The sequence below is a fragment of the Numenius arquata genome, chromosome Z (assembly GCF_964106895.1).
Source record: "Numenius arquata chromosome Z, bNumArq3.hap1.1, whole genome shotgun sequence".
Classification (NCBI taxonomy): Eukaryota; Metazoa; Chordata; class Aves; order Charadriiformes; family Scolopacidae; genus Numenius; species Numenius arquata.
The window spans coordinates 52,078,536-52,088,406 of NC_133616.1; positions in this window are offsets into that span (position 1 = coordinate 52,078,536).

Below are 9,871 nucleotides of genomic sequence, written 5' to 3' on the forward strand. Positions count from 1 at the left end.
TGCATTTTCTCAGATGTTCATGGTACATTGTGCACTGGAGTAATGGAAGGCAGGTAGATCCCTCCCTGTTTCCAGTTTTCCTGAGTCTATTCCTAAAGGAACTGAAGAAAACTGCTGCTTTCAAAGTCCTTGAGGACAGAAGGCTGCTCCTCTCTGCCTATCAGCTCCCTTTCTGTGATAACTCTTAAAAAAAAAAGGATTGTGGATGTGGATCTCCGGATATTTTTTTATTCAGTTGAGACATTGTGCAGAGCTGCTTGTAGATTGCATGCTCACTTTCTCTGAAGCTGGATTTCACTACTGAGCAGAGAGCCTTTTACCATCCCTGGTCCCAGTTCAGAAAATATATACTTACAGCAAAGTTAGACGATTATTTCATCCCCCATCCCCCACCCCTCTGAAAGAGCCTGAAACTTCCTTACCACCTACAGGAGAAAACTCTCTGCCATAATCTAAGCAGTTCTTCAAGCAAACATAGCTAAGAAGAGGAGGTGGCAGGCCTGTTGGAGCTCACATAGTTTGGAGCTAGTAATGCTCACATTACTGGAGCTAGTAATGCCCATTTCATTCAGTAAGAACATGAACGGAGAAGAAATTCCTCTGGTTTCAGGAATAAATCTTTGTCTGAGAGGAATCACCTTCTGGCACTATCTCTGCCTGTGCTGTGTACTAAGAAGTCCAGAGGCTCACAGTAGCTCGTGTGAGAAGATTGACTTTCAGTTGATAAAAGCTAGGCAAGAGAAACTCCCTGCATTATGTCACTAAGTGTTGCAGTGTCTTCCCAGCATTCCCCTAGGGGAACTGACATTTTTTAACAGCAAAATTACTAAGTGATAACTTTAGTACCAAAAAGTTTCCCACCTCACTAAAAACTATGGCAGCACCTCCACAAGCATGAATTACAGGTGAATGCAGCAGAGGCCAGTCGCCACAGCAGCCACTGGAGACATGGGACGTCCATGCTGCAGTGGTCCACTCAGCAGTAAGAGGTCTTTTGTTCAGCCAAAGTCACCACACTGGTGGACATTTGCATGTCTTCTAGCCATAAAGCCTCTTCTCACTCTGGGGCGTGGCTATCTTAAAGGTAGGCTGTAAATACCAACGGTGAGAACAAAGGATCTCAGTTAGGGTCTTGTTGTGCAATTGGTTATGCACAGGCTAGGTTGACCCTGGCACCAGAATCCCAAGCTAGCTCTGCCATGGCAGTGGAAAGAAGAAGACCCCTCCAAAATGGTTGGTATCTCATGTAACATGTGCTCTGAAGCCAAATTCACTTTTGAGTCAGCTTCAGAAACTCCATGTCTTTAGATGCTTCGCACTGTTCTTCTCAGTGCCTGTGTTCTTCCTCAAAAGTAGATTATTGTTGCTGGAGAAGATCCCAAAAGCTCTCACAGAGCCAAGGTTGACTTCCACAGGCAGCAAACTGTCTTAGCAGTAATGTTGCTCTTCTTCATTTCCAGTGCTGCATGCTCAAAACAGTAAGTAGGATTTAGACCAGACAGGCACTGAAAAATTGGCCCTATGTCTCTCAATACATCGAGAGAACAAATCATTCAGCATCAGGGACTGGTTTGGAGTTTGGCCTCCACAAATTGCCACCAAATGAAGCACCGTGAGAGCCATCTCTGATGCCTGGATTACAATCTTCCTTTTGTTATTTCCACCTAGCCAGTTGCTGGACATTTTATCATTACTTACGTTTTAGATCAGTTACAGGCATCATTTCAAAATCCATCCGGTTCACCACACTGCTGTTCATTACCAGCAGACTGCAAGCATCTCCACATAGTGGAAGGGAAACGTTCTTGCTGGGTTTTCATTTTGTTTATACCACAGAATTACTTAGTTCTGAAACAAAACTGACCAAACCTTTGCTGTTTCAAGTTTAATAGATTGTAACCGGTTGTTACTACTGCCGATTGTTCAGAGACATTTCCTGTTCTCTTCCTCTTCTACTTGTATGTGATTTATTAGATCTGAGCTGGTCATGCTTTCAGCAATCTCACCTTTGTCAGGTACCAGTCAAGCTGTCCACAGGCATAAGAGATAGCAGCAAAAAGAAGATGTCTAAAAGTTTTCCTGGGAGGAAATGCTGGAATGCATTTTTTCTTTGTTCCCAAGGTCAGCATTACAAAACCACCATATGCATTGCCTAGTGCATTGGGCTGTCTCAGATCTAAATGACCCCATATCAACTTTCCAGTGCCTCATTTTTCCATGGTTGTTAAATGTGGGTGCTTGTTAAATGTGGGTAGTTTTTAATGTGCTTCCATGTCTCTAACGGTGAGGAGCTGCTCAAGAGTAAGCACTGCTAAGAGTAAGTACTAACACAGTATCATGGCTATGACATTTCATTGCCACGTGCCTCTGAGCTGGTGGACTTTGCTCCCAGTATCTGGGTGAAGAGCATGCTCACATCAGACTGGTCTGAAGAGGTCCCCTCATTCACTGTCATAGAATCACAGACTGGCTGAAGTTGGAAGGACCTCTGGAAGTCATCTGGTCCAAGCCCCCTGGTCCAGCAGAGCCACTTAGAGCCAGTTGCCTGGGACTGTGTCTGGATAGCTTTTGGATATCTCCAAGGATGGTGATATACCACCTTTTTGGGCAACCCATGCCAGTGCTCGGACACCCTCACAGGGAAGAAATGTTTCCTGATGTTCAGAGGGAACGTCCTATGTTTCAGTTTGTGCCTATTGCATTGCCTTTTGTCCTGTGTCTGGGAACTACTGAAAAGAGACTACCTCCAACTTACTTGCACCCTCCCTTCAGGTTTTTATACACATTGAAGAGATCCACACTTTTCTCCCCATTTGTGTTTTTCAGTTGGTTTTTTTGTTTTTGATACAGAAAGACCTTTCCTCCAAAGGAGATCTCTTCCTCCAGCTGACATGATACAAATAAAACAGCTCATGCACACTTACCTGAGCCTTTGATGAGATTTCCTTTCCCATCTAGGCATCTGTCATCTCATGCAGGGAATGCCTAGAGAAGTGGGGATTCATCTGCTAGGCCAGCCAGCTGCTGAATGACTGCTCTGCTTCCCTCAGGATTAAAAGGCAGTCTGCAAAGCACTTAACCCAGACATCACAGTCATACTGGGAAGTTTGAACTACTGTGCTATCAAACTACCCTTGAGCTGCAGAGGGAAGATCATTAAAGGGGTGATGGCTCTGATTTTAAACTGTGTGGCAGATCCCCTCTGTCAGCTATAATAGCCACAGAGTGGCATAAAGCTGTTAAAGCAAGCCTTCATCTCTCTCTGTCTCAGAAATGCTGGGATTTTAGCAATACTGTCTGGGCAGAAGGACTCCATTGCCATTGCTCTCAGAGCAGCATAAGGAACTAGAGCATGACAGGATCTCAGCAGAGGATTTGGTTGCTGGCTTTCCAGATGTGGCACATCAACAGCAGTTAGAGTCAGAAAGATGTCTGAATAAAGCTGTCACCTTCTAACTTACTACCTGGTGCTTGTAGCATGCCTGGGTGATCACATCTGTCTGAAGACCTCCCAGCAACATGCTGTTATCACTTCCCATGGTGATGCAGAAGCAATGTAGAGGTGAGTGAGACAGATTTTTGTTTTGTCCTCTCAGGCACTGTTAGGAGACCTGCTACTGAAGTTAGAATGGCTGAATCCTTCACTAATTGCTGGAAGGGCAGAAATAAGCCCCAGGTCCAGGTTGACTTTGCAGTACTGAATGATCCAGTGTTTGCTCTGAACAAAGTCATAATCCAGGCCACATCAGCTTGCACGTCACATTAAAAAAAAACTTAACAGAGTCTTTGTAATCATCATCATGCATGTCTGCACTTCTAGTGGTGACTAAAGTAGCAGCCAGAAGAGCAAGAGTATTCCTGATGAAGACTGAACCAACTGCACATACACATGACCCAGGGAAGTGGGCAGTAGGAAGCAATGAGGGGGGGGGGGGAACAGTGTAAATGCAATCAGGGATTAGCAAGTCAGAAAATATGACTTCAGTTTCGAACAACAAACTTTGGTACCACAACTGTATTTGATTCAACAATACTTAAAAAACAAAGGAGAAGACACCCAAAAGTGTCCAAATCTCTGTTACAGAAACACATCCAAACCCCTCCACGGTATTCCTGCTGAGATCCCAAAGCACTTTCTGGAAGATTTCATTACATGTTTCATCTGTGCTTTTGGTGATGGTAATCACAGATACAGTTATTTTTGCCAAGGACAGCTCTGTTTCCACCTTTTAGAAATGTGGGCTTTCACTCTCCTATCTATATTTAACACCATAACTGCACCATGCAAAAAAAACCCAACTGCAGAAATGTGAACAGAGGAACAAAAATGTAGAGCTAAAAAGGAGGGGTAAGGGGTAGCAACTCTCACTGTGCTATGTACTTTCTCTTTTCCTACTGATTGGTTACCCAGCCCAACGAAGTGCAAGTCAATCAACTGACATCTGATGTGTTTTGCAGATGGATGCACAGATGTTTCAACTTGGATTTGCCAGCTATCCAGGAATCAGCCAGAATCCTGATGCTGATCATTTGCAGATGTTGCAAAAAGAAAGAAATTTCTCCATCCAATGCAAATAAATTTATAGTTTTTACTCTTGGTCAGCCACAGCAGCAGTCTCCTATGGAAAGCAAAGTGGGACTCTTGGCTAGGATGGTGGGGTTTTGCAATTGGCTGCATTGTAGGTGTTGCTCCCTTGAAATGAAAATCCCTTGAAGCCATTTCTGAAGCATGAGGAACTTTGTTTTACCTGTTCAAAAGGCACTTTTGACTATTGCCAGCACTGAGAGCTGTGCTTGAAATCAAAGTCACAGCTGCTAAACTGGCTTCTTCATTCAGTGGGGATGTTCAGCCAGCCCCTTGGATAGCTACTCTCAGGGCTGCAGCTGGGGTGACGCATACCACCAGCCTGACAGCAGTACTACAAGCACTAAACTCTTTAGCTTAGCATTGACAATACCTGCACCATCAGTTCTGGCTCCTGAAAAGTCATCACAGAATCACAGAATCACAGAACCTTCATGATTGGAAGGGACCTTTGAGATCATCAAGTCCAACCATACGCACCCACAAAAAAAAACCCAACCAACCAACCAACCAAACACAAACACAAACCACCCAACCCAACAATCTCAGGCACTAGAGCATGCCCTGAAGTGCCACGTCTACACGTTTCTTAAATACCTCCAGGGATGGTGACTCCACCACCTCCCTGGGCAGGCTGTTCCAGTGCCTGACCACTCTCTCAGTAAAGTAATTCTTTCTAATATCTAATCTAAACCTCCCCTGCTGCAACTTGAGACCATTTCCTCTGGTCCTGCCATTATTCGCTTGGGAGAAGAGGCCAACCCCCACCTCTCTACACCCTCCTTTCAGGTAGCTGTAGAGGGCAATGAGGTCCCCCCTCAGCCTCCTCTTCTGCAAACTAAACATGCCCAGTTCCCTCAGCCTCTCCTCATATGACTTGTTCTCTAGACCCCTCACCAGCTTGGTGGCTCTCCTCTGGACACGTTCCAGCAGCTCAAAGTCCTTCCTGTAGTGAGGGGCCCAGAACTGAACACAGTACTCAAGGTGAGGCCTCACCAGTGCCAAGTACAGAGGCACAATCACTTCCCTACTCCTGCTGGCCACGCTATTCCTGATACAGGCCAGGATGCCGTTGGTCTTCTTGGTCACCTGGGCACACTGCTGGCTCATGTTAAGCCGGCTGTCCACCAATACCCCCAGGTCCTTTTCTGCTGGGCAGCTTTCCAGCCACTCTTCCCCAAGCCTGTAGCGTTGCCTGGGGCTGTTGTGACGAAAATGCCGAACCCGGCATTTGGCCCTATTAAACCTCATCCCATTGGCCTTGGCCCATTGATCCATAGAATCATAGAATCATTCAGGTTGGAAAAGACCCTTGGGATCATCAAGTTCAACCATCAACCCTACTTTACAAAGTTCTCCCCTACACCATATCCCTCAACACCGCATCTGAATGACTCTTTAGTTGATCCAATGATCCAGCCTGTCCAGGTCCCTCTGTAGAGCTTTCCTCACCTCAAGCAGATCAACACTCCCACCTAGTTTGGTGTCATCTGCAAACTTACTGAGGGTGCACTCAATCCCCTTATCCAGATCATCAATAAAGATATTAAACAATACTGGCCCTAAAACTGAGCCCTGAAGTGAGCCCTATCATGAGTCCCATGAACTGAGCCCTATAATGGGACAGGCTTGAAAATATCAGATAGAACAATAAAAGGTGAAATTTGTTTTTGTGGTTTTGAGTATTTGATGAATCTAGTTTTCACATTCTTCTCTGTGATCACAGCTGTTTTCAGTACCTGCTTTATGAAAACTGTGGTTGTCACCAACAACTATGTGACTCTGGGCTTAGGAAGACAATATGTAGACTAAATATGCAAAGTCCTATTTACCTCCATGGTAGCTATCAAATCCTGCACCAAATAAACCTTCTCAAGGCAGGAAAACTGCATCAAAACCTGCCTGTGGCAGGTAACAGTGATACTTACTAGCTGTGGGGATGGAGGCTGTCTCAGGACCCTCAAACAGCATGCCTCCTACACCATTTGTGTTCTCTGAGTACTAGGCTGTGGCCTTCCCTGCACCCACAACACTCATGTAGCAGCCTCAGAAAGATGTAATTTCAGCTCTTGCCCTTCCTGGCTTGCAAGGGTCAAAAGTAGGCAGCATTGGTCCTCACTGAAGTAGCTAGTGTGTCGTTCAGAGAAGTGATCCATCTTGCCTTTTCTCCTTCAATCATGCAGTACATCCATTTCGGACAGTTACAAAGACAAACCTGCCCTTCCTGACAACAAACAGGCATAGCCAAAGGCCACCATCTGCTGAAGCAAAGCTAATCATCGGCCCTGCACAACCTGCATTCATGCTACCATGTAGAAATTATATAATTTCAGAGAATTGTTGAATAATCTCATTTTGGCAAGAATCAAGTCATCTGATCTCTTTTTCCTGGCCTTCTCAATAGAATTTGTTGACTTGTTGACTATCAACTTCACCTGTTCATCACAGTGACATCCCAGAGGAAAAGCTAAAGCACTCAAACTCCTGAACATGGAGCGTGATCAGTGCATGGTGATGAGCAATGAGGTCTCCACCACTTGGTTCTTTACAGCAATTCCTGCTTAGTGATTTCCATTTAGAGGCCCCTCTTCAAGTCTGGCCTGTGGCAAGGTACCCACAGAGATAACGATCACAAAAAGTACATGAGGAGGCAAAGGCACTTGCAACCAGAGTGAAATAAATAGGAAGGGCCTTAAAATAGGAGGAGATTTCTCAGTCCCCCTGGTTTACACACACACCTGTGATCTCAGAGCAGGAGATGAAAAAAACAAACCCATATGCATACTGTGTCATGCTGTCGTCTTGACAAACCTCAAGACAATGCACCTCTGCAGGATTGTCCCCATCAGGTCCTTCCAGCCTTCACCTCTTTCTCAGACCTCTGCGGAAGTCACATAGTAGGGTTTAGTGTCTGAAGGGGTGTCACCTCCACAGTAAAAGTTACAGCAGATCCATTTCCAAATTGTTGTACCTGGTAGCAAACAGGTTCATGGCATGAATCAGTCTGCAAGCATGGAGCTCTCATCCCAGAAGGAAAATGGGCACTCTTTAACTGTCAGATCTGAAAATCACAGAGCCCTTTGGCTTTACCCTGCCTAGGCCCTTGTTTACTGCAATCCTTAAATAAGCAGAGTAGCCAACAAGAGTTTTCTTGTGCTGAAAACCTGGATGTGGGTGCCAACGCTTTGGTGATGCAGCAGAGGGAGCCTGACCCCATGATACTAAGGTTTCACATCACCGGGTTCCTCAGGACTCCTACAATGAACATAAGCTGCTAAACCCCATGTGGAAAGAGCAAGGGAACAAGGGCAAGCCCTGTTTAAAACAGACTGTGCGCAGGGAAGCTCTTTAGCAGAAGATGGAAGTGCTGCAGGCAGTAGCAGCTGCAGAAGGTAAGCATGGGATGTACCGGGGTCTAGGCCCTTCACAGTGCCATCAGCACACTGGTGATGGGTGCATCTAGGTGTGCAGTGACAGGCAGTGCTACCCTCACTACCAAGAAAGTAGGATAGGAAAGATCCTTGAAGTCAGTTTGCAGTTACGGGAGGGAGTTACTACTTCTTCACAGCTGTGTGTAGCTCCCCCTTGCCTGCAGCAACACTGGAGGGCATGAAGGACCACCAGTTGTCCTGAAGATGGGGGAGGTAGTGGAGACATTGGTGTATGGGGAGAGCTACAGGGAGAAGGACCAAGCACTCAGTGGAAGAAGAGAGGCTTCACATGAAGTTGGAGTTTCATAGCCAGGCATCTTCACAGCCAAAGGAGACCATATGCCACTGCATTTGAAATAAGGCTTATTTGCCACTTGGACACAATACTTAAGAATTGGTCTCATGATGCTGCCAATAAGAATTTCAAATTCCAAGGTGCCCAGCTCACCCCGTCCTGCCAGAAATCACATCTCAGAGTCTCCAGAGTGCTCTGAGCGTGGCTAAATGGGGAATTTGCAGGACTGCACAGGGTTCTACCCTGTAGATGTCATGTGGAGAAGAAGGGGCAGGGAGGACTTTAGGCTGGGATCTCCCCTCTTCGCTTTAAATTATGAAAATACTTACTGTGCAGAGGTACCGGTAGGCACAGCATAATTTACTGGTTACAGCATGGAAATGTTGCTCATCTGACACAGCTTCACATAGGCTTGTTGAGTGGTGTTTCTGGTTCCAGGAAAGTGTACTTAGGGAAGGACAGCAGGTCACCAGTCTCCCTTCCCCTCTGTTGTAACACATCCAGTATGTAGAGTTACTCACCAGCTGAATGGGGAACACTTCCGAGGTGTGTATTATATTACTCTCAGCCTACTGCTCCATTGATCGCACAAGTCCTGCATGTCCTTTTCTGTACAACTCAAATATAGCACTTATGTTGTTGTTGCACTCTTTCCTCACCACGTCTTTTCCAAAGTGGTGCCAGCAGTGAGCTGATTACAGAGAAGCCTTGTCTGTCAAAGAGGGCACAGGTCCCACCCCAAGTCAGCAGCGGAAAGGAGTGTGTACAACCTGTGTCATCATTACCATGACAAAGCATGTTGTTGAAACAGAGTCACGCACTTGATACCCCTTGTGCCACCAGGTGAGGAGGCTCCTGTGGCAAAAAGCCTTGCCTGTGCATGTGTGAGCAGCTCCTGGTGACCCCTATGCATGGCAGAGTGGAGCTCACTCTCCAAAGAGGCCACCTTCAGCAAAAGCCTTCATGAAAGCAGCATCAAAAGTCACATCTGAGGCAGAATAAGGAGAGGTAAGGGAGATGAGTACCATGATCCCAGAGCAGGAAGTACTAGCCAGGAAAGGGGACATGGGGACATGGGGATGGGGACATGTCCATGGGGACACAGAGAGTTAATCATTCATTTGAGTCAGGGCACAAGGGTTTTGTTAGCACATTCTTATAACCAGGCTGATGCTAAAAAGTACTGCTGCCTGCCACATGGCAGGGCTTCAGCACACATAAAACATTCAGCCTGTACTAGCTGAATTAGGTCCTTGTCCCAAAAGCACTCAAAACCAGTACAAGTCTCTCCATTGCTCCTAATACACTATACCGTGTTTTTCAGAGCTGATGCAGTACCCTCCAACAACATTTAGTAAAAGTTGTTCCTCACAAGAGGAGAAGGAGGAAGAAATATCCCCTTCTGCCCCCAGCAAATGCTTCAGAGATATATTGGAACAAACCAATGTTAGCAGGTAAGTATTACCTCTGCCTTTGTGAGGCAACACAAACAAGTCCAGCTCTTCTCTCTTTGGATCACAAAAAGAGGATTAAAAAAAAATCTCAGCTGTTTATTCCATC